Source organism: Mytilus galloprovincialis, chromosome 10, assembly GCF_965363235.1.
Source record: "Mytilus galloprovincialis chromosome 10, xbMytGall1.hap1.1, whole genome shotgun sequence".
In the NCBI taxonomy this organism is placed as follows: Eukaryota; Metazoa; Mollusca; class Bivalvia; order Mytilida; family Mytilidae; genus Mytilus; species Mytilus galloprovincialis.
This window is the reverse complement of record NC_134847.1, coordinates 11421320-11441684: the sequence shown is the minus strand read 5'-3', so window position 1 is coordinate 11441684 and position 20365 is coordinate 11421320.

Below are 20365 nucleotides of genomic sequence, written 5' to 3'. Positions count from 1 at the left end.
ATAACTAAAAAAGAAATTGACTTACTAAAGAGTCTTTTAGACACCTTGGCATGATACAAGGGTGACCTTTTACTGCGATTTTATTTTTTGAGAAAAATCTTGTTTTCTTCATTTAGTAAATTTCAAAATGTGTTTTTAAATTATTGCGACTATAACCCAGTCACATTATTGCAATAATAAAATCATCGTAATAATTTCTGAATTTACAGTATATGGATATTCATCCCTCTGAGAAATTGTGCAATAGAAATTTGTCTAGAAAAAAACTGCTTTTAATATGTCAGAAAAAAAAGCACCATAGTATGAACTTCAGAAAAAAAAGTTTTCGATGACAGTCTCAATAAAAGTCAGTCCAAAAAAAAACCTGCTTATCAAAAATCAGTCAAGAAAAAGACTCACAGACGGACAAAATGCAATTCAAAGAAAAATAACTGCTCAATAAAAGTCTGAAGAACTACTGTCCAATAAAAGTAATTCCAAAACAAAACTGATCAATAAAATTCAGTCCAGAAAAATGCTTCATAAAAGTTGGCCAAGAAAACAAAAATGCTCTTAAAAGTCAGGAAACAGACTTAAAAAAAAGAAAGATTTGAAACAAAAATAAGCTCAATTAAAATCAGTTTATAGGAAAAAAACTGCTCGATAAATTAGATACCCAGTAATCTGCAGTAAATACACAACAAAAATAGTTCAATCTAAAAAATAGGAAAAAAAAACTAGGATAAAAGCTGCTGAATGAAAGTCGGTCCAGAAAAAAATGGTCTATAAAATCCAAACTATAAAAAAACACCTCTTAATGTTCAGATAAAGACTGAGGTACAGTAGTTGTTATTTGTTTATGTAATTTATATGTCTTTCTCGTTTCTTTTTTTTTTTATATAGATTAGACCGTTGGTTTTCCTGTTTGAATGGTTTTCCACTAGAAATTTTGGGGCCCTTTATAGCTTGTTGTTCGGTTGAGCCAAGGCTCTGTTTTGAAGGCCATACATTGACCTATAATGGTTTACTTTTATATATTGTTATTTGACTCATTGGCAGATCCAGGGGGGTGTCCGAGGGTTGGAAACCCCCATCTTTTTTTTGCCGATCAATGCATAAGAATTGGGACATAAAGTTGGAACCCCCCCCCCCCCCCTTTTGTCCTTGGTTGGGAACCCCCCTTTTTAAAATGGCTGGATCCGCCCCTGCAATTTGTATGGAGAGTTGTCTCATTGGCACTCACACCACATCTTCCTATATCTATACCAAATAAAAGCCTGTTTAGAAAATTCAAAAAGACTGATAAAAAAAAGCCATTTCAGAAAAAGACTGCCCAATAAAAGCATTTTCAGAAAAAGACATCTTAATAAAAGCCAGTTCAGAAAATAGACATCTCAATAAAAGCCTGTTAAGAAAAGACTGCCCAATAAAAGCCAGTTCAGAAAAAGACTGCCCAATAAAAGCCAGTTCAGAAAAAGACTACTCAATAAAAGCCAGTTCAGAAAAAAAAGACTGCTCAATAAAAGCCATTTCAGAAAAAGTCTCAAAAATGCCATTTCAGAAAAAGACTGCCCAATAAAAGCCAGTTCAGAAAAAAGACTGCTGAATAAAAGCCTGTTAAGAAAAGACTGCCCAATAAAAGCCAGTTCAGAAAAAGACTACTCAATAAAAGCCAGTTCAGAAAAAAAGACTACTCAATAAAAGCCATTTCAGAAAAAGACTAAAAAAAACCATTTTAGAAAAAGACTGCCCAATAAAAGCCAGTTCAAAAAAAAGACTGCTGAATAAAAGCCTGTTCAGAAAAAAACACTGCTCAATTAAAGCCAGTTCAGAAAAAGTCTCAAAAATGCCATTTCAGAAAAAGACTAAAAAAAGCCATTTCAGAAAAAAGACTGACCAATAATAGCCAGTTCAGAAAAAGACTGCTCAATAAACGCCATTTCAGAAAAAAAAACCTGCTCAATAAAAGCCACTTCAGAAAAAGACTGCTCAATAAACGCCAGCTAAGAAAAAAACTTCTTCATAATATCAGTTCTGAAAAAAAGACTTCTATAAAAGCAAGTTCAGAAAAAGACTGCTCTATTAAAGCCATTTCAGAAAAATTAAAGGCTGCTCAATAAACGTCAGTTCAGAAAAAACAACTGGTTCATAATTTCAGTTCTGAAAAAAAAAAATACTCAATAAGAATCATGCTAATAATGACTGCCCAAAGGTCAGTCTATAAATGTGCACAATAATAATCTGAGTTCTGAAACATTACCCAGAAAAAAATCAATCTAAGAATTTATTTTTTTTTTGAAAAAATCTAAATTGATTGAAACTGGAGCTTTTCTGTTACTGTAGTTGTTGCCTTTTCGCTCAATAAGCGCTTTTATCTCTTTTCATAAATTAGTCAATTATATAAAGGAACTAAAAATTTTATATTAGCTTGAACTTTCTTTGTAATTACTTATAAACTATTAAGTTATAGCAAATTCAATTACTTTTGTGTGCCAATGTCTGATGCTGCACATTTTATGCAATGCACAGGTGCTCAGTTGCACAAAAGTCAATGAATTTGCACTGAAGTGCATCAAAATGCATCTGCCTTAATCTGATTTCCTAAGTGCTCGTTTTGATGCAGACTTTTGATACATGTTAACAGTACTTTTGTCAAATCTTTATAGGAAAAGTCAGAATTATTAAGATAAATCAGTTTTAAGGTTTAATACAATTAAGCTCTGAAGTTCAAATTTTGAACTAACAGTACATTGTAGAAAGAAGGTCTATAAAGGGGTGATTTATTAGCTGATTGACAATGTATTTAATTAAAGTTTCGCTGATACTCAATCCTACAATATATTTTTTTCATAGCATTGCTTTTATTCATGCGTTTTATGGACATGATTTATCACAAGTTATGTAACCGGAAAATGGCCTTGCATGACAAACATGGTGTAGGATTACTATGGCAAAAATTAGAATAACATGATACATTCATTGTTTATTATCATGTTGACAGACATTTTTAACATTGTGATTACCATGGTATAAAATTTGATAGCTTGGTTACCATGTCTCAAAATAGTCATTAAATGATTTCTAGGTAAAAAGTGTTTGATTACCATGGTAGTATGTTCAATACCTGATAACTATGACTAAATGTTAGGAACCTGATTACCATAGAAAAAAATGTGTACTTGGATTGCTACAACCAAAACCTTTTTTATTAAACGGATTCCAAGGTAGAAAGTGACATGAAATTGGTGTGGAATTACCATGGCAAAATGCTCGGACATGATAACAATGTCAAAATGTTTCGGACGTGATTACAATGTCAAAATGTTTAGGACGTGATTACAATGTCAAAATGTTTCGGACGTGATTACAATGTCAAAATGTTTCGGACCTGATTACTATATCAAAATGACTCGGACCAGATTACTATGGCAAAATGTTTCGGACACGATTACAATGTCAAAATGTTTCGGACCTCACCGACAGACTACAATGTTCAAATGTTTCGGACCTGATTACCATGGCAAAATGTTTCGGACCTGATTACCATGGCAAAATGTTTCGGACCTTATTATTATGGCAAAAAATTTCGAACCTGCTTACTATGGCAAAATGATTTGGACTTGATTTCTATGGCAAAAATGGTTTGGTCCTGATTAATATGTCAAAAATGTTTTGGTCCTGATTAATATGGCAAAAATGTTTTAGTCCTGATTAATTTAGCTAAGTATTTGCTTGTTGTATACAATGTCAAAATGTTTTATAGAAATTTATTTCAAGGTAAAACGTGCGTGATTACTGTATATATATGGCAAAATGTTTAGAACCTGATTACCATTAGGCATAGGGTAAACAATTCATTAAATGTATTCCAATGTAGCACGTTGTTTGAATTAGAAATTTAAAGCATTTTAATGAGGTTATTAATGGCAAATATTTAATAAGCAGAATTATCTAAAAATGTGGTCAGACTGGAGAAATGCTTATCCTTTCTAGAATTGCCGCAAAAATTACACAATCTCGAGATTACAATCTGCAATAAAATGCTTCTCAAGTTATTAAGCGGATTGTTGTTATAAAAGATTATCGAAGCTTAAAACAAAGAAGTGACATCATAGACATGACTGATTAGAATTGCTCTATGCTATTATTACCAAGAAGCCAAAGTAAAGGCTTCATTATGTAATTGCCGTGTTGGAAATGGTTTATTGTATTATTGTAGTCAGATAAAGGGGATGAAATATTATTATTGACGTCACGGGAGTTTAACTGTGTTAGTTTTTATACTTGTGAAATAGATGAGCAAAGATTCCAATTATAGAGTATTAGTAATTGGTTTGTACTATTAGCCGTATTAGGTCATTCAAATTTTGAAAAATTCGATTTTTAGTATGGCTTCCATTTCTAGAAAATTTCCATAAGCAGAGGTATTGTGAATACGCTTGGTTTTCTTAACTTAATTGTTTAAATCTTGTCGTTTATAGGTCTTTTAAAGCTGACTATACAAACGTGTTATTTGCCACTAGACGTTAAGCAAATCGTAATCACTTAATCTGTGAATCAAAACAAGGATGTCCAGTCCTAAACCAAACTGCTTTGTTAAATGGTTTCTGAGCTCTACCATAGCCATCTTTGATACCTTCCAAAGATTTACGATGTTGTTTTTTTATTGACCGCCCAAATTTAAAAAAAGTAGTGCTGGTTAAATATGGTTAGGTTACATATGCTAATGTGTATGATATTTCCCATAAGTCAGGGGGAAGGGTGGGGAGGGGGGATTGACACTCTTTTGGTGCATGGGATGTAGGGGTTCAATATGTGGATTTTGGGATATAAGGGTAAAATGTGGTGATGAGCATTCCCGTGTCATCCCCCTCATCTGTGTGTTGATTGGGTTAGGATGAAACACCTTTTATTTGCATGGACTGTCTCATTGTTTATTTTACATGTCGTTTCAGCTTCTTTTAGCAAAAGGAAGTTTAACTTTCCGAAAGACATTTAAGTACAAACGTTAGACAAATTGATAAGATCACAAAATAACGATTCTCTTGTTTGTGGTGCGTGTTATATTACTGTCAGTCTAATTTTATTTCAAAGTGAGTTTTAATGAAAAGTCTACTGTGTGTCCTTATACGAGTTTACAAATCGTATTTATTTATAACTTAAAATAAGCAAAATTTTGAAAAGGTGTAATTGTTCTTTCTTTTTTTGCGTCATCGAATGATCTTCGTTTGTACGAGTTCGCCATTTATCGGAAAGATATATTCAGATTTCAAACGCTGAGTTTAAACAAAAATCTCCCTTTTTGTGCTGTTGACAGTAGATACATTTCCTATTAGAGAGGATTTTTAAGGTTAAAGTACAATTGTGTACTCCGATTTAGCTGTCATTTAAGACTTTTTAATTAGTAAATGCATTTTAATGGGGGGGGGGGACGGGAAAGAAGGCAGATTATAGAGTACATCTTGTAAAGGTACTATAATATGGATTTCTCATTATATTTTGATATTATGTAGTCAACTTGATGTTGAGTCTATTCTCAACTATTAAGTGCTAATGACTCAGAGCTCGATATATCATATAGGGACTGTTTGTATACTAGCTCAAACTCTAAACTTAAAACTATTTTAGATCCCAATAGAGATATTTTGTCTAGTGTTGTAGGCGATATACAGCAAGCCATGAAATTGCAAAGATAAGGCCATTTATCTATATTCTAATATATATATATAATATTAATATTAACTTGACTTATTTAACACTTTTGTGTATATTTCTCGTGTATATTATGTTTGAATTATGTATTTACTTTTTGCAATAAATAGATTTTTTGCTGCTTGTATGACTCGATGTGACTGAAATGACGAGCAAAAATTTTCTCCTCAGATATTAGTGGAATTTTTTCGAAGAAAGACCATCCTTAGGATACTTAGTTTCAATCACACACGGGATACTTAGTTTCAAGCACGCACGGGATACTTAGTTTCAAGCACGCACGGGATACTTAGTTTCGAGCACGCACGAGTATCCCGACTACTACAAACATGCATGATTGACAACGCTTAAAATATAACATTCGTAATATGCAAGTATTTTTGTTTGTTTTGTTGTTCGGTTGTGGAAACCATAATTGATATAAAGAAACTATTTTTTTAATGGAACTGCAGGACAAGATCGACATGGCAAAATTTGTCAGTTCCATCTTTATAGGAGTTATTCAGTGCTCTTGAATAATTATAATATTTCATCCATTTTTGTGGTTTTTTTTTAGCAACTACAGAAGAGACTGAGAGAGTGAGAAACTGTTAAATGCAAAAACTGTCAAGTTTTACAAATATGAGAACATAACTGCATACATGACTTGACTCCTTCTAGGAGTTAATGTCATTGAATAGCGGAAAAGTGAGAAGATAGAGAGGATCTTTCAATTAGATCGGGGAAATTATCATGCCTCCCTAATAAAGCTATACATGTCCTGTATGGTTATAATACACAGAGAAACCCTCCTTCTATAGTGATGTCTTCAGAGGCGGATCCAGAAATTTTCATAAGAGAGGGCCCACTGACTGCCTAAGAGGGGGCCCTCTCCAGTCATGCTCAGTGATTCTCTATAAAACCAACCAAATTTTTCCCAGAAAAGGAGGGGGCGGGCCCTCTGCCCCTCTAAATCAACCTCTGATGTCATGTATGGTCAATACATAGAGAAACCCTCCTCCCATAGTGATGTCTTTCGTCCCTTTCAAAATCGTAGATCCGCAACTGGTTATTTGAATATTTTTCATCAAGATTAAGTCAAATTTATAAATTTTCCTTTATTTAGCTGTAATGTCTGTCGCCTAAACTTCTATCGTACAAGACTGTCATTAAGGATTTTATTCAGACACTATTGATTACGATTTTATCTTCTTATTTTAGTAGGTGTAAATCCATATGTAGCTCTAATCAAAGAACTATTTGATTATTTCAACATTATGTAACACATTGCTAGCTTTCCGTTTCCGTTGAGAATGGTCTTGTAATTTCTTGGTCTTTTTATATTTGCTTATATAATTCAGTAGGACTGTCATTGTAGACAGACAATGTATCCAATTAGGACAGCATGAAGAGAACAAAAAACCCTCACAAAAACCTGACATGTCAGTTTGAAAATGCAATTAAAATGTACATTGAAATATAATTACTGTTTGATTTCAACACTATATAACCTCCTTGTAGCAATAGATTTAATCATAAATACATTTACTAAAATAGTTTTATATATAATAAATTTAAAAAAAAAAACACTGGGCAAATAATGTAGGTTTGTGTTCACTATGATGTAGTAAGGTGTGAATGCGGTTTACAAAATGGAGTATAATTGGTAAAAATTAATAGAGACAAAAAATAGAGAAAAACGAGGTGCAAAAGTTTAAAGATCAGCTCTGGAAATAAAAGACTTCGGTACTATATAAATATTGATTAAAGAAATAAGGATGCACAGAACAAAAAATCATCTAGTTTAAAAAAAAATTAAGGCTGTTTTAGCCCTGTCAGTCTCCGTTTTTCCTATAAAACTAACGTCATTCATTGTTTTTTCGTGAACTTCAAATGCGGCAGAAAACCTTGAAATTTTGGTATCAACAGTTTGTTATAGGCTCGTCGCAAACTTATAATGTTTGGTCCATTATTATGCGTAAAACATGAATTTAAAAATTTAAAAAAAATATTTTTAAACCACATGTCCTGTTTAAAATCAACGTGGTTATATTAAAACCAACGTGACTAGATTAAAAGATAACTTCTATTTGTCCGAATTGAAATCGTCTTGCCCAGTTTGAAATCCACTTTCTAGTTAAGAATATACGTTAAAATCTATCGACTTGTCCAGTTACAATCAAAATTGAGAATGGAAATGGGGAATGTGTCAACAACCTGATCAAAGAGCAAACGGCCACCAATGGGTCTACAACACAGCGAGAAAATCACCGATATTGCTGTTATTCTGACTCCCGATTGTCCTGTTATGTTGAATGAACAATCTTGTCAATCTACATAAGCCAAAAAATAATTCTGTAATCATTTTCACCACCTTCAAAAATAAGTTTTGGATAATTCAAGACAAATACTTGTTCATTACTACCATACGATAATAGCACACACTGTAAAAAATTAACACATAAGCATGTATATACAAAGATCATGCCAGAACAATAAACTTTATTTGATGTGGACCTTATTCTCGTGATGGTAATGACTTCTTAATAAAGTGAATTAACAGGGTTGGGGAAAAGTTCAGTGTCAGTATCTGATCTTAATTAGCCACTTGTTTTACTCCCACTACCAAAATGACAAAGTTGTATCTCAAGGACCGGAAAAAAACAAGTTACGTTCCGTTAAAATTTCTAAGGAGGAGGAAAAAGACAATAAATAGAACGATTAACTGATAATCGGGTTTTCTATATACTTATAGATGTCTTTAAATGTAAACCTCTAGACATAATGATAAACTCGCTCGCCACAAAGGTTCGTATTGTTGCTCGCGGCTGGTATTTTACGCTGATTTTGCGATAAATGAGCAGAGATCCTATGTCTGAGTTTAAATGTGCCTCAGGTAACTTTTGCCCCTCTTATATAAGTTAACAAATCAATATAGAAGTTATTTGAATAAATCAACTCTTCACTGTCTTTAAGGATTAAGGTAGATGGGCTGTCTAAATTATAATCCATAGAATTTTTAATAATTTCCCAAAATGTAGTTTATATCATGCTTTTTAAAAAATAATAATAAAAATAATTGGTCACGGGGCTTATTTTCACGCTACATGGTGTTCAAAATTGACATCTTTTGTATAGATTATGCATGGAAACCCAATTTTGTGCAATAAAGCGTAAATTTCACCATACAATTTTGAGATAACATATGAGAAGATAGTTTTAATAGTATGCTTTCAGTTAAGAAAAAATGGGGTCACCGGACCCGTTTTCTTGATACATAATAAAATAGGTAAATTCCTAACACATTCTATTGTAAAAATAGCTTTATCTGAATTCATTATGTGGCAAAATTGAAAAAAATTAATCAAACAAAAGTTTTCTGTTTTTTGTAAATTACAACCATAAATATGATAAAACATGTCATTTTCTATATTGATTGAAAGTTTTTACACATGAATTTCCTACTACTCTCAAAATTTGCACATTCTATTAAAGATATACCCCTTGTTTTCTTGTATTTCTAAATCCAAGATGGAGGAAGAAACCCTATCTACCTTAAGCATGGTTCAAATGTGCATCTCGCTCATTATAAAGTATCCAGTTATTGCAATGGGTGTATTGTTTTTTTTGTAGGGACAAACATTTTTTCCCCGACTTTAATAAAAAAAAAAGTTTTAAGTTAATAACAATTACAGGAACGAGACATTCATTTTTAAACTCAATGTTGAATTTCTTTGTTTCTCCAATTTTCAATAAAAACAAACTTTTTAAAATCTTTCTTAAATAAATCAAGTTGTTTTCCAAAGAAATTTGTAATCAGACATGTTATTTAACACATGAGACCATGCCCTATAAAAAAAAAAAAAAAAAAAAAAGGACGATCGGTTCCTATAGTCAACATTTTTTTATTAGAATTATGCATGGTACAAAGTTCATCTCACTCTTTTTCCAAAGTAAAGCTATGGCAATGAACTTCAGTTGAGTGGGTAAATATGAATGTCATCATATCATTGGTTCCCTTTGACGATTCTATTACATGTAATTTGTTTTGTATGTTAACATGTTTTTCTGCCGAAGGGAAAATTTGCCTGGAGTACGTATCCAGTTACGTCATTTCCTGGTTTGCGCAAAATATGTCGTATTGTCCATTCCAAGTACGCATTCCAAACTTTGGTAATACCTCTTGCTAATGGCATAGTCAGGTTCCTGTCAAGTGTGGGAGAGTTACATAAAAAAAAATCAGAAAATGGCACGTTTTTCGTACAAGGAAATTTTAGCGGTAGGAAATATGGAAAAGCCATGACCTTGTCAAATCTTGTCAGATAATTCAGTTGTACAATAATATGACATGTTACAAGAGAAAGCCGGAAATAGAAGCATCGTTAGCAGAGAAACGTCAATAGCCAATTGTAAAGACATTGATTATAAATGGTATGTTTCGCTGAACCATATTGCCTTGACCTTCTGAGCAGTCATTGACCTCTGCAAAACTTGTGGGAAAATAAAAAGAAAGCGTTAAATTACCATGGACACCAGACCTGTCATCAATCTATAATACATAAATACCATTCTAGTTTATTCCATTGTATATAACATATAACTAATTAACGAAGTTTTTCTTATATACAATCTCGACCATGTTCAATATCTAATATGAATGGAAAATATAATTGAGAAGACGAAATTGTCTTTTTGGGAAACCATTATTAATATTAGCCAATGTCTGCTAGAGCATATTCTGTATAAGTACTGAAAGTAGTACAATTGTTCAGAGGTGCCAGTTTCATTAATAACAAATTATCAATGTATATGTTTTGTCTGAATTTGTCAATTTTTTATTAATGGTATTTAACGTCACATTCAAGACTTTTAGTATAAACATATTTGTTTATAGTGGATTGGGAAACAAGTTATTATATAACTTATAGTAATCCCTTTTTACTTTGCAGGTGCGAGTGCTGCCTTGTAGTGGCATTAGCCTTCTCTTTTTCGAAATCTACAAGGGTATATAGCTTTATTATATATTATTATATATTTTTCTTTATTAACACGGGCAAGCCATTTATCGTCCCCTTCCGACGGACTATTATCGTTTCTCAAGACCATACTCGCAAATGGTATCGAGGGAGAGCCGAAAATTCAGTATATGAACCAGGAACAATTTGTGTTTCTAGTTTGATGCGCTTACCACTACACTACGACTTTAAACTATATCATAGCGACAAGTTTAAATTGATGGATGAAGCCGTAGCATCGGCAGATAACAACTAACAATAAGTAGATTTGAGAGACCACCATACTGATCCTTACTGTTTCATCGGATAATTATCATGTATAGTCGCTTGTGAATATAAACATATTGAGATCACCCCAGTTTTTGGTTGGGTTCGTGTCGCTTAGTCTATAGTTTTTCTATGTTGTGTCTTGTGTATTATTATTTGTCTGTTTGTCTGTCTCTATCTTTGTCTGTTTTAGCCATGGCGTTGTCAGTTTATTTTCGATATATGAGTTTGACTGTCCCTCTGGTGTCTTTCGCCCCTCTTTTATCTAGGTGATTGTGTTTTTTAAGTAAAAGATACGAAAACTAAGAATAATCGTGCTGTTTATGTGTATAGTATCATTATGAGTTCTGAATGTTATAGTGTTCATAGAATTTACTTAAAGCTCTTGGTTACATGGATCTATATTTCATTTATATGTTGTTGAATGCAGTTTGTCTGTTTTTGTATTTGGATCACGCCACTATCGTGCTCTTTCAAAAAAATATTGAATTAAATTGAATTGAATTTGAATTGAATTGAATTGAATTGAATTTGAATTTGAATTGAATTGAATTGAATTGAATTGAATTGAATTGAATTGAATTGAATTGAAGTAGAATAACTGTCAGTCCTTATAATGGTTTGAATGATTGATGATGTTTAACGCCACTTTCAGGACTTTAATCTATATATATCATGGTGGCGACTTTTAATTGGCCAAGGAAGCTGTACCCCCCGCAGAGAACCAATGGCATTTAACATAATAACTGACAATCCTTATAATGGTTTGAATTAGAATAACATGTTTTGTGTTTCATGGGATGATGAATTGTTTCCCATTATTAGTTAACGACTGTTGTTATGTCTTCGTTAATTTGTCATTGACTCTTAAAGAAGATGAATGGAAATAAACTTCCTTCATAGTTCGTATAATTGTCTTTCGTTACAACACAAGCAAATGCTTGTTTACTATATCATGGTTGCACACAATGGCGATATTTTGGATTAAATGATATATACATTTGTGGCTTTATATTTTTTGCCTTCAAAAATTAATCTAGGGCAATAGCATAAAAGAAGCAAAAATACTGTATGAGTAAGTTCAATAGAAAATCAACGTTAAGAACTGAACCAATCAACTTTAATATAATATACTGACCACCAATGAACACGCAACACCTGTAACGCGAAAATAGATCGGTATAGTGTCAGGAAAACATTATAATAACCTCTCATTCTGTCGTCTTGTTTTATTGTTTTCAGCGGTAAAAAGGCAAGTTTAAGTTTGAAATTACAAATGGGTTGGAATAAGACAATTTCTAAAATCCCACATTCAAACAAGAATACGTCCAGTTAAACAACTCATTTAGGAATATCGCAGATCCATCATTCTTTCTATTTCAAACTGCTGTATTTATAAAAATAGCAGATGAAACAACTCTTCACCCAAGATCGAATTAATTCTCAGCTACAACAATGAGCAAAACCCATACCGCATAGAAATCTATAAAAGGCCCCGAAATCAAACGTAAATCAATTCAAAAGAGAAAACTTACTGTCTGATTTCTTGACAAAACAATAAACGAAAAACAAATATGATAACTAGCATTAAACAAAAGATAACTTTTAAGTGTATTTTCTTAAAAACCAGACATGATGCCAAACAAAAAAATAACCGTAAAACTGACTAAATGAGTCTTATAAAAATCTATTTTGAAACCATGTGAGAGTGTAAATTTTGTGAAAAGAATACCTTATATGAATAGAACATACATAGAACCGATCCTATTGTAATTCAACACTTTAAGTATACTTTTAGTGTTTCTCACAGCTTCAGAAATCCTCAAGGGCTATTGTCTTCAGCCGTTCCTGATTATGCCTAGAAAAGTGTTATTTTATACAATCTCATTCTGTGTCCACGCTTTGCTTATAAGGATCTGTCTACACTCTGTTCTTTTTTTTTTCTTGTAATAATGATTTCAGCCAATGAAATTGAATCCTTCAAATTTGTGAAGGTGTGTATCATTACCACAAAATCAGAGAATCCCGAATGGTATTCAAAACAGATATAAGAACGGCCTTGTAGTGAAGTTAACAAAAACGAGATCATTTTGTTCAAATGATTTTATAATTTATATGAACATTTTTTTCGACCTTCGTAATCATCATTTTGCAATATCAAATAAGCAACAGAGAAAGTCTGGTATTATCCCACTCCGCCCTCCGAAACCCCTTTCGTAAAACATTTTAAGTGCCATGAATTATATGAATCTATGTTTGGTCTGAAGCTTGATACTGTTAAGTTGTATTGGTTGTAAACTTCTTGTTTGCCAAAAGTTTGAAATTTACAGCTTTCACAGAACAAGGACAAATTTCGTCAAATTGTTCTTGACTTCTATGGAACGGAATGATCAGTTTTCCTTCAGCAAACGTTTAACATAAGCAATTGAAATTCAGAATGTAGCTACGTATACGCAGGCTCAAACCCAATATTTGTCTTGTTTAAAATTGCAATCAGAAACGATGAATAGTTGTTTATATTTACTGCAACTGTTAAAAAAAAAAAAATACACTAAAAATTATATATATAGTGAAATTTTGTGAAGAGCCACCCAGATTAATCTATTATCGAATTTCAAACCCCCTGACGTGGACAGTCACACTCCTTAGTACCTTATGCAATTAACACTATTAATCCATCCTAACACGTTTTCATATTTTCACATAATGATCATCAGTATTAACTGCATTAATTTCCATTTATGACAGATGCTTTACATCAGACATGGTTTTTAGAAAATCTCTTGCAACTGAATTTATACAAAAGTATGCAAATTAAAATTATTCTAACGTCAAATATTGAATATTTATAGTCCAGCGAACATTGAAATCTATTTCTATTTTCTATTTCATGAATTTTGTTTTTTTCAAGTTTGTACTCTTATACAAATATTGCTTCCCTGGTTCTTAGTTTCATAATAATATTGCAAGGTTTAGTTTTCTGTGCAATTTTCTAAAAGACTTCGTTTGTCTTTTCGTCGTGCCTAAGGTGATGTTGTTTTTTCAGCTTGTGATAAATGTTTTTTTTTCTTACAGTTTCCTTAGGTTCTTGTCCTTTTAAAAGGCAAGTCGGTTTTTCAGACGTCAACTTGAAAATGGATGAAAGATGTCCTTTGAACTTGATGATCGTTCAATCAATAATAGGCCACATTTTCGTAAGACACGTTTAATTTTGACCTTCATCATAATATAACGATCAGTTTTATTTGTATGGACCTGCTGAAAATCACGGTGGTACATGTATAGACATTGAAGGCTTTTATATAGATGTACAATCCACGAGACGATGTTAAATATTTACTAGTACTAGTACATGTATATGCATTCAAAATTCAATTAAATTCCTATACTTTTTCAATATACATGTATATATGGATGCAAATTTCTATTATTTTTATGTTTACATTATATTTTTTGGGGGTGGTTAAACTAAAAATAGAACTGAATTGAATTTTCTTTTATTTAAAACTTTCTGACAATGAAGAATAATATTACTACCCCTATAAGTATGGCAAAAACGGGGTGAAAATCGAAATGGAAAGTTTACTTATAAAATTCTTAAAACTACTTTCTTGCATTCGTATAAGGTATAAACCTATGTCCAGTATTGCTTGACCATCAGTTAATATCATTTTACCTTGATAAATAATGTATTCTTTCATCTTACACCACTAATCATAACAAGATCAAAGGTAATACACGTAAGAGATAGACATGTATAAGTGTAGGAGTTGACCCTCTGTCATGTTAATGTGTCAGTCGCATCAGCACCTGACATTGTCAATGTGTCGTTATAACATACGGATGGTGTTAAACAAATGGGAAGACATGCTCATATATAATTGTGTCAAGGGTTTACATGAGCTTTGTGGATGACAAAGTTTTCTAAGCAGTTGCTTTCATGTTTTTTGCACTTTAATAAACTATTATCATCAATGTACAAATGTTTTTTGTTGTCTTATCGTGGCTTCATAATAAATGTTTGCTTAATATTTTAGAAATTTGTCTCAGGCTTTTCAGATTAGGCTCCTCTTTTAAAGCAAAGGTATTTGATCCTTAAAGCAATGAGTAAGTTTATAATCAAATTAATAATAAACTGGCATATTTCTAAAACAATGATTTGTTTTACAGTTGTTTGCTTAATGTCCAGTGGCAAATATTTCATGCATATTCAGGACGATATTAAGCAACATAAGACTGTATTTTTGTACTTCAATAAATGGACAGAAACTAAAATTGAATTGGAATATCCTGTTCTCATCTGATTTTCTATGGAACAATCTTTTAAGAATAATATTTGATCTCGTTCAGTTAAAATGTAAGTTTCTCATACGAAAATGTGCACAAAGGAAAATAATTACTGGTCGACGACCAGTTACCGTCAGTTACCAGTTACCGTCATTTGCATTTTTTCCGCGAAACGTCGTGGTCAATCCGATGACGTCATCGTGTTTTTTTAACGGACAAGCATCAAGAAGTTGTTGACAAAATTTAGTTCAGTAAGTATCAGTTTTTGGTTATTTATTTGTCAAAAATCACTTTTTTTTTAACCCTCGCATCGCATGTTCAGACGGGGGAATCCTTTGTAGCAAAAATAAATAGAAACTGACCAAAAAAAGGTTTGTTTACATATTTTCGAGAACCCTGTTCGTCATTTGGGAATCGTTTCAGCCATTCATTTCACGATTTTGAATACAAATTTATTTTATAAAAATTGTTGTCATCCAAGATTCTCAATGGGAGCCATTTTATCCGATTTTTACCTGGGATGCAAAAATGGTTGCTGAATGACGTTGTATATTGCTTTTTGTGGCTGTATTTTCGGGTTGTTCCTACTTGATAATGATGTTGAAAATGTTATTTCGTATATTTGAACACATAATATAACATTTAGATTGAAAACATTAAAGATATATCTGCTGTATCCTATATTCTACAAATTTGATTCATTGCATTACTTGATTTGAAACACCATATTACGCTTTCCCTTCCAGAAAAGAGATTTTAATAACAAAATAATATATTGACTTACATTTTGGAATTCACAAATGTTATTCCTAAATTAATCCAGACTGCCTTTGCAGGTTGTACAACATAAATCATGCACATTTAAGAATAAAATCGTACGTCTCCAGCATTGTTTACAAACTGCAACGCTTAAAGTCAAGGCCATTGTTATGATATTACGTCACATCTTTGTATTAGCAATCAAGCACTTGTTACTTTTAAGGGGTGTATAAGGGATATTCACAACCAATGTACACAAAATTCGTTAAATTCGTTAACCTGTACATGGACGGAATTACTTGACGTTTGGCATTGCTTTTTATCTATTATAAAGAGTTGCAAGTCATACCTATCCCACCCATTTTAAAATGTGTGTATTTTTTTTTTTTGGGGGGGGGGGGGGTGTCTAACTGTTTGTCCACATTCAAATGCAGAAAAAATGGCAAAAATAAGTGTTTTAACACCCCACCCCCTCTTTGGATACTCTACTGATACCATATTCTTTGTTTATGTACTTCCAGTTTAAATTCTGTGTTTTCAGTAACAAACATTTGATTAATTATGAAAAATAATTCGGGAGGCTTCCAAGAGCTTATCACTAAACTAGCGAAATGTGGGTGTACCAGAGTTAGTTTTCTTGTTTTGAAGGTTTTACACTAGTCATTTTCTGTGGATTTTTAAGGCTTGCATTATAGCGGCAGCCAAACGTTTGTATCAACAGCCGTCCGTTTGGCCTTTAATGGTTTACTAGGTTTACAAATTGTGACTTTCATATAGAGTGGGAGAACTAGCACTTATACTCTTTCTTCTTTTAACCATCATCATGTCAACTCCAACACAAAGGTCTACATCGAAAAAAATGACGTACAGAGAAGTCATATCATCGAACAAATAGACCAGAATACAGTACTTACATCAAGGAAACAAACAACGGTTTCTTTCAAACTGGGACTTTTTATACCAATATTAGCTAGGCCGAGATCAGTCGATAATTTTAATATTTGTGCATCGTTTTTTAAAGTACTCAGTCCAGTTAGTATAGAAAGTCCCCCGCTTTTAAAACGGACTTTGTATACCACATTAAATGCTCATAGATATGAAAAAAATGTGACTAGATTACCAATGAGACAACTGTCCATTCAGGTCACAATTTGTATAACATGTATAAGTAAAACATTACAGGCTTTTAAAGGCTTCCGAGTACAACCATCAAATAAACTCCAACGAAAAAGTACAACATGCAATCATAACATACAACAACAGCGAGATGAGTACACAAAACAGCATAAAACGCTCCAATATGAACTAGAGGACAAGACCTAAAAATTTGTAAGGGTTCCGCAGAACCCAGTGTGTCGCCTACTTCTGCTGTAAATTGAAGGGTCAACAAAAATGAGGAAAAGAATCAATAAAAATATACCGCTTGATACTATCTTTTGATTGTAAGAAGCTTCTGTCCAAGTAAGGTAAAAATCCAGGATAGTAAATGAATCTAATAAATGTTTGTAAACTTTAACTGCAGACTGGACGTACTGTTAACTGGTCCATTTACAAGTAAAATACAGATACACAGGTACAAAATTTCCTTCAAGATACAAGCTTTTAGCTTCTGTCCAAGTTTGGTACGAATCAAAAATAGTGCAAGAAAGGTAACAATTTTTCGTTTCCTGGCAGAAAATCCAAGTCCATTTAAAGTAAAATACGAACAAAATTGATTTATCGTTTTACAAAATTTACCTCTGGATACTTTCTCAGTCTGCACGGTTAGCCACTAGTCCGATGCCCCAGGCTAGTAAAATTTCATTCGGACTAGTCAGTTTTTGCAAAACTTTGTTTGGCCAAATAAGAAAAATGTCAGAATATTGGTCTTCGGACTAGTAGTTGAAAAAGTTTTTGGTGCAGACTGCTTTCTTATGATCATACGACATAGACAAGCTTTTGTCCAAGTTTGGCACAAACCAACAAGGACCAAGGATAGTTTAAGAAAGTTATTAAAGTTTTTATAAGCTGTTATCAGAGATATGTGTCGCCTTTTTTAATTTCGATACGAAAATGTTGAAATAAAAATAGCAATGCTTTAACATCTTACACAAGTTAGGCAAATATTCCAAGTCAATGAAACATGGCTAAACAAACTCCAATCAACATTGGCGTACCACTAATGGTTCACCTTGAACTGACCTAATCTACAAACGAATACATGACAAACAAGAAAAAATTCAAAGTGAATAGACCATGACTAAGGGGGCGGAGCCTAATTATGTCCATGCAAATGAGATATGCCAATGCTGAAATAACTGCAGACCAAATATCATTGACCTACCACTTGTGGTGCCCAATAAACTGACCTAATCACAAAATAATACATATAAAATAAGCAAAAGTTTTTAAGTCAATAGACCAGGACTGAGGGAGCAGGGCCAAATAATCCCCCATGGAAATGAGATGTGGCAATATTAGTTTTCTCGTTTGAATTGTTTTACATTAGTCTTATCGGGGCCTTTTATAGCGGACTATGTGGTATGCTCATTGGCAATCATACCACATCTTCTTTTTAATATTATACAACTGCATACCAAATATGATTGACCTACCACTTGTGGTTCACCATAAACTAGACCTAATCACAAACTAATACATTGTTGACGCCGTCGCCGACAAAAGCATACCCGTCTCGCTTTTCAACTCCAGCAAGGCGAAACAAAACTTTAACCACAGGGTGAAGGTAATGTTTTCCCGCAGAAAAACTAAGTGCATTTATAAGTAAAATACGGAAGAAATGGAATTTTATTTTCACAAAGTTTACTTCTAGATACCATCTTATCATCATAAACAAGCTTCTGCATGTCCTAGTTTGGTAGAAATCCATTGTTTAAAGAAAGTTATTAAAATTACAACAAGAGTGCACACGCTGAAATGTCTCGCCTTCTTTATTAATCATTGATATTATGTTGATAGTGCTAAGTATAAAGCTTTATTAATACTGTCACATAAACTTAACATTAACCAAGATAACTAAATAAAGACCAATGAACCATGATAATGAGGTCAAGGTCAGATGAACCATGCCAGGCAGACATATACATGTAGCTAACAATGCTTCCATACAACAATTACAGTTGACCTATTAATTATAATTTTTAGAAAAATAGACCAAAACACCAAATCTTAACACTTCGTTATCAGTAGACAGTGAAAATGAGGTCAAGGTCAAACAAAACCTGCGCCACTGACTTATAGATCATAAAATATTTCTATACACCAAATATAGTTTACCTATGGCTGATACAATGTAGTATTAGATGAAGAGACCAAAACTCAAAAACGTTAACTTTGACAACTGAACAATGAAATGAGGCAGATGACATCTGCACGCTAGACATGTACACCCTATAATCATACCATACAACAAATATAGTGTACCTATTGAATAAAGTATGAGAAAAACAGCCCAAAACACAAAAACTTAACTATAACCACTGAACCATGAAAATGAGGTCAAGGTCAGATGACACCTTACAGTCCTTCCATACACCGAATATACTAGCCCTATTGCTTATAGTATCTGAGATGTGGACTTGACCACCAAAACTTAACCTTGTTCACTGATCCATGAAATAAAGTCGAGGTAAAGTGAAAACTGTCCGAAGGGCACGAGGACCTTGCAAGGTACGCACATACCAAATATAATTATCCTATTACTTATAAGAGAGAATTCAACATTACAAAAAATGTGAAGTTTTTTTCAAGAAGTCACTGAACCATGACAATGAGGTCAAGGACATTTGACATGTGACTGACAGAAACTTCGTAACATGAGGCATCTATATACAAAGTATGAAGCATCCAGGTCTTCCACCTTCACAAATTTAAACAGTTAGCTAACGCCACCACCGGATCACTATCCCTATGTCGAGCTTTCTGCAACAAAAGTTGCAGGCTCAACAAAAACTATAACAGAGTGAATATTTGTGGGGTCTGTGAAACGTACCCACCAAAAAACTCCAATATAGACAATCAATTAGCTCGCTTTCGGAACATACACCGATGAGAACTAGTTATTAAGGTAGATGGGGTGTCTAAATTATAATCCATAGAATCTTTTAATAATTTGCCAAAATGTAGTTCATATCCTGCTTGTTTAAAAACATTAATGAAAATAATGGGTCACCGGACTTATTTTCACACTATAGGTTGTGCAAAATTGTCAAGATTTGTATAGATTATGCATGGAAAACCCATTTTTCCGCCATAAAACGCAAACCACACCATAGAATTTTGAGATAAAATATGAGAAGATAGCTCCAATATTATGCTTTCAGATAGGAAAAAGAAAAGTTGGGGTCACCGGACTTGTTTTCTTGCTA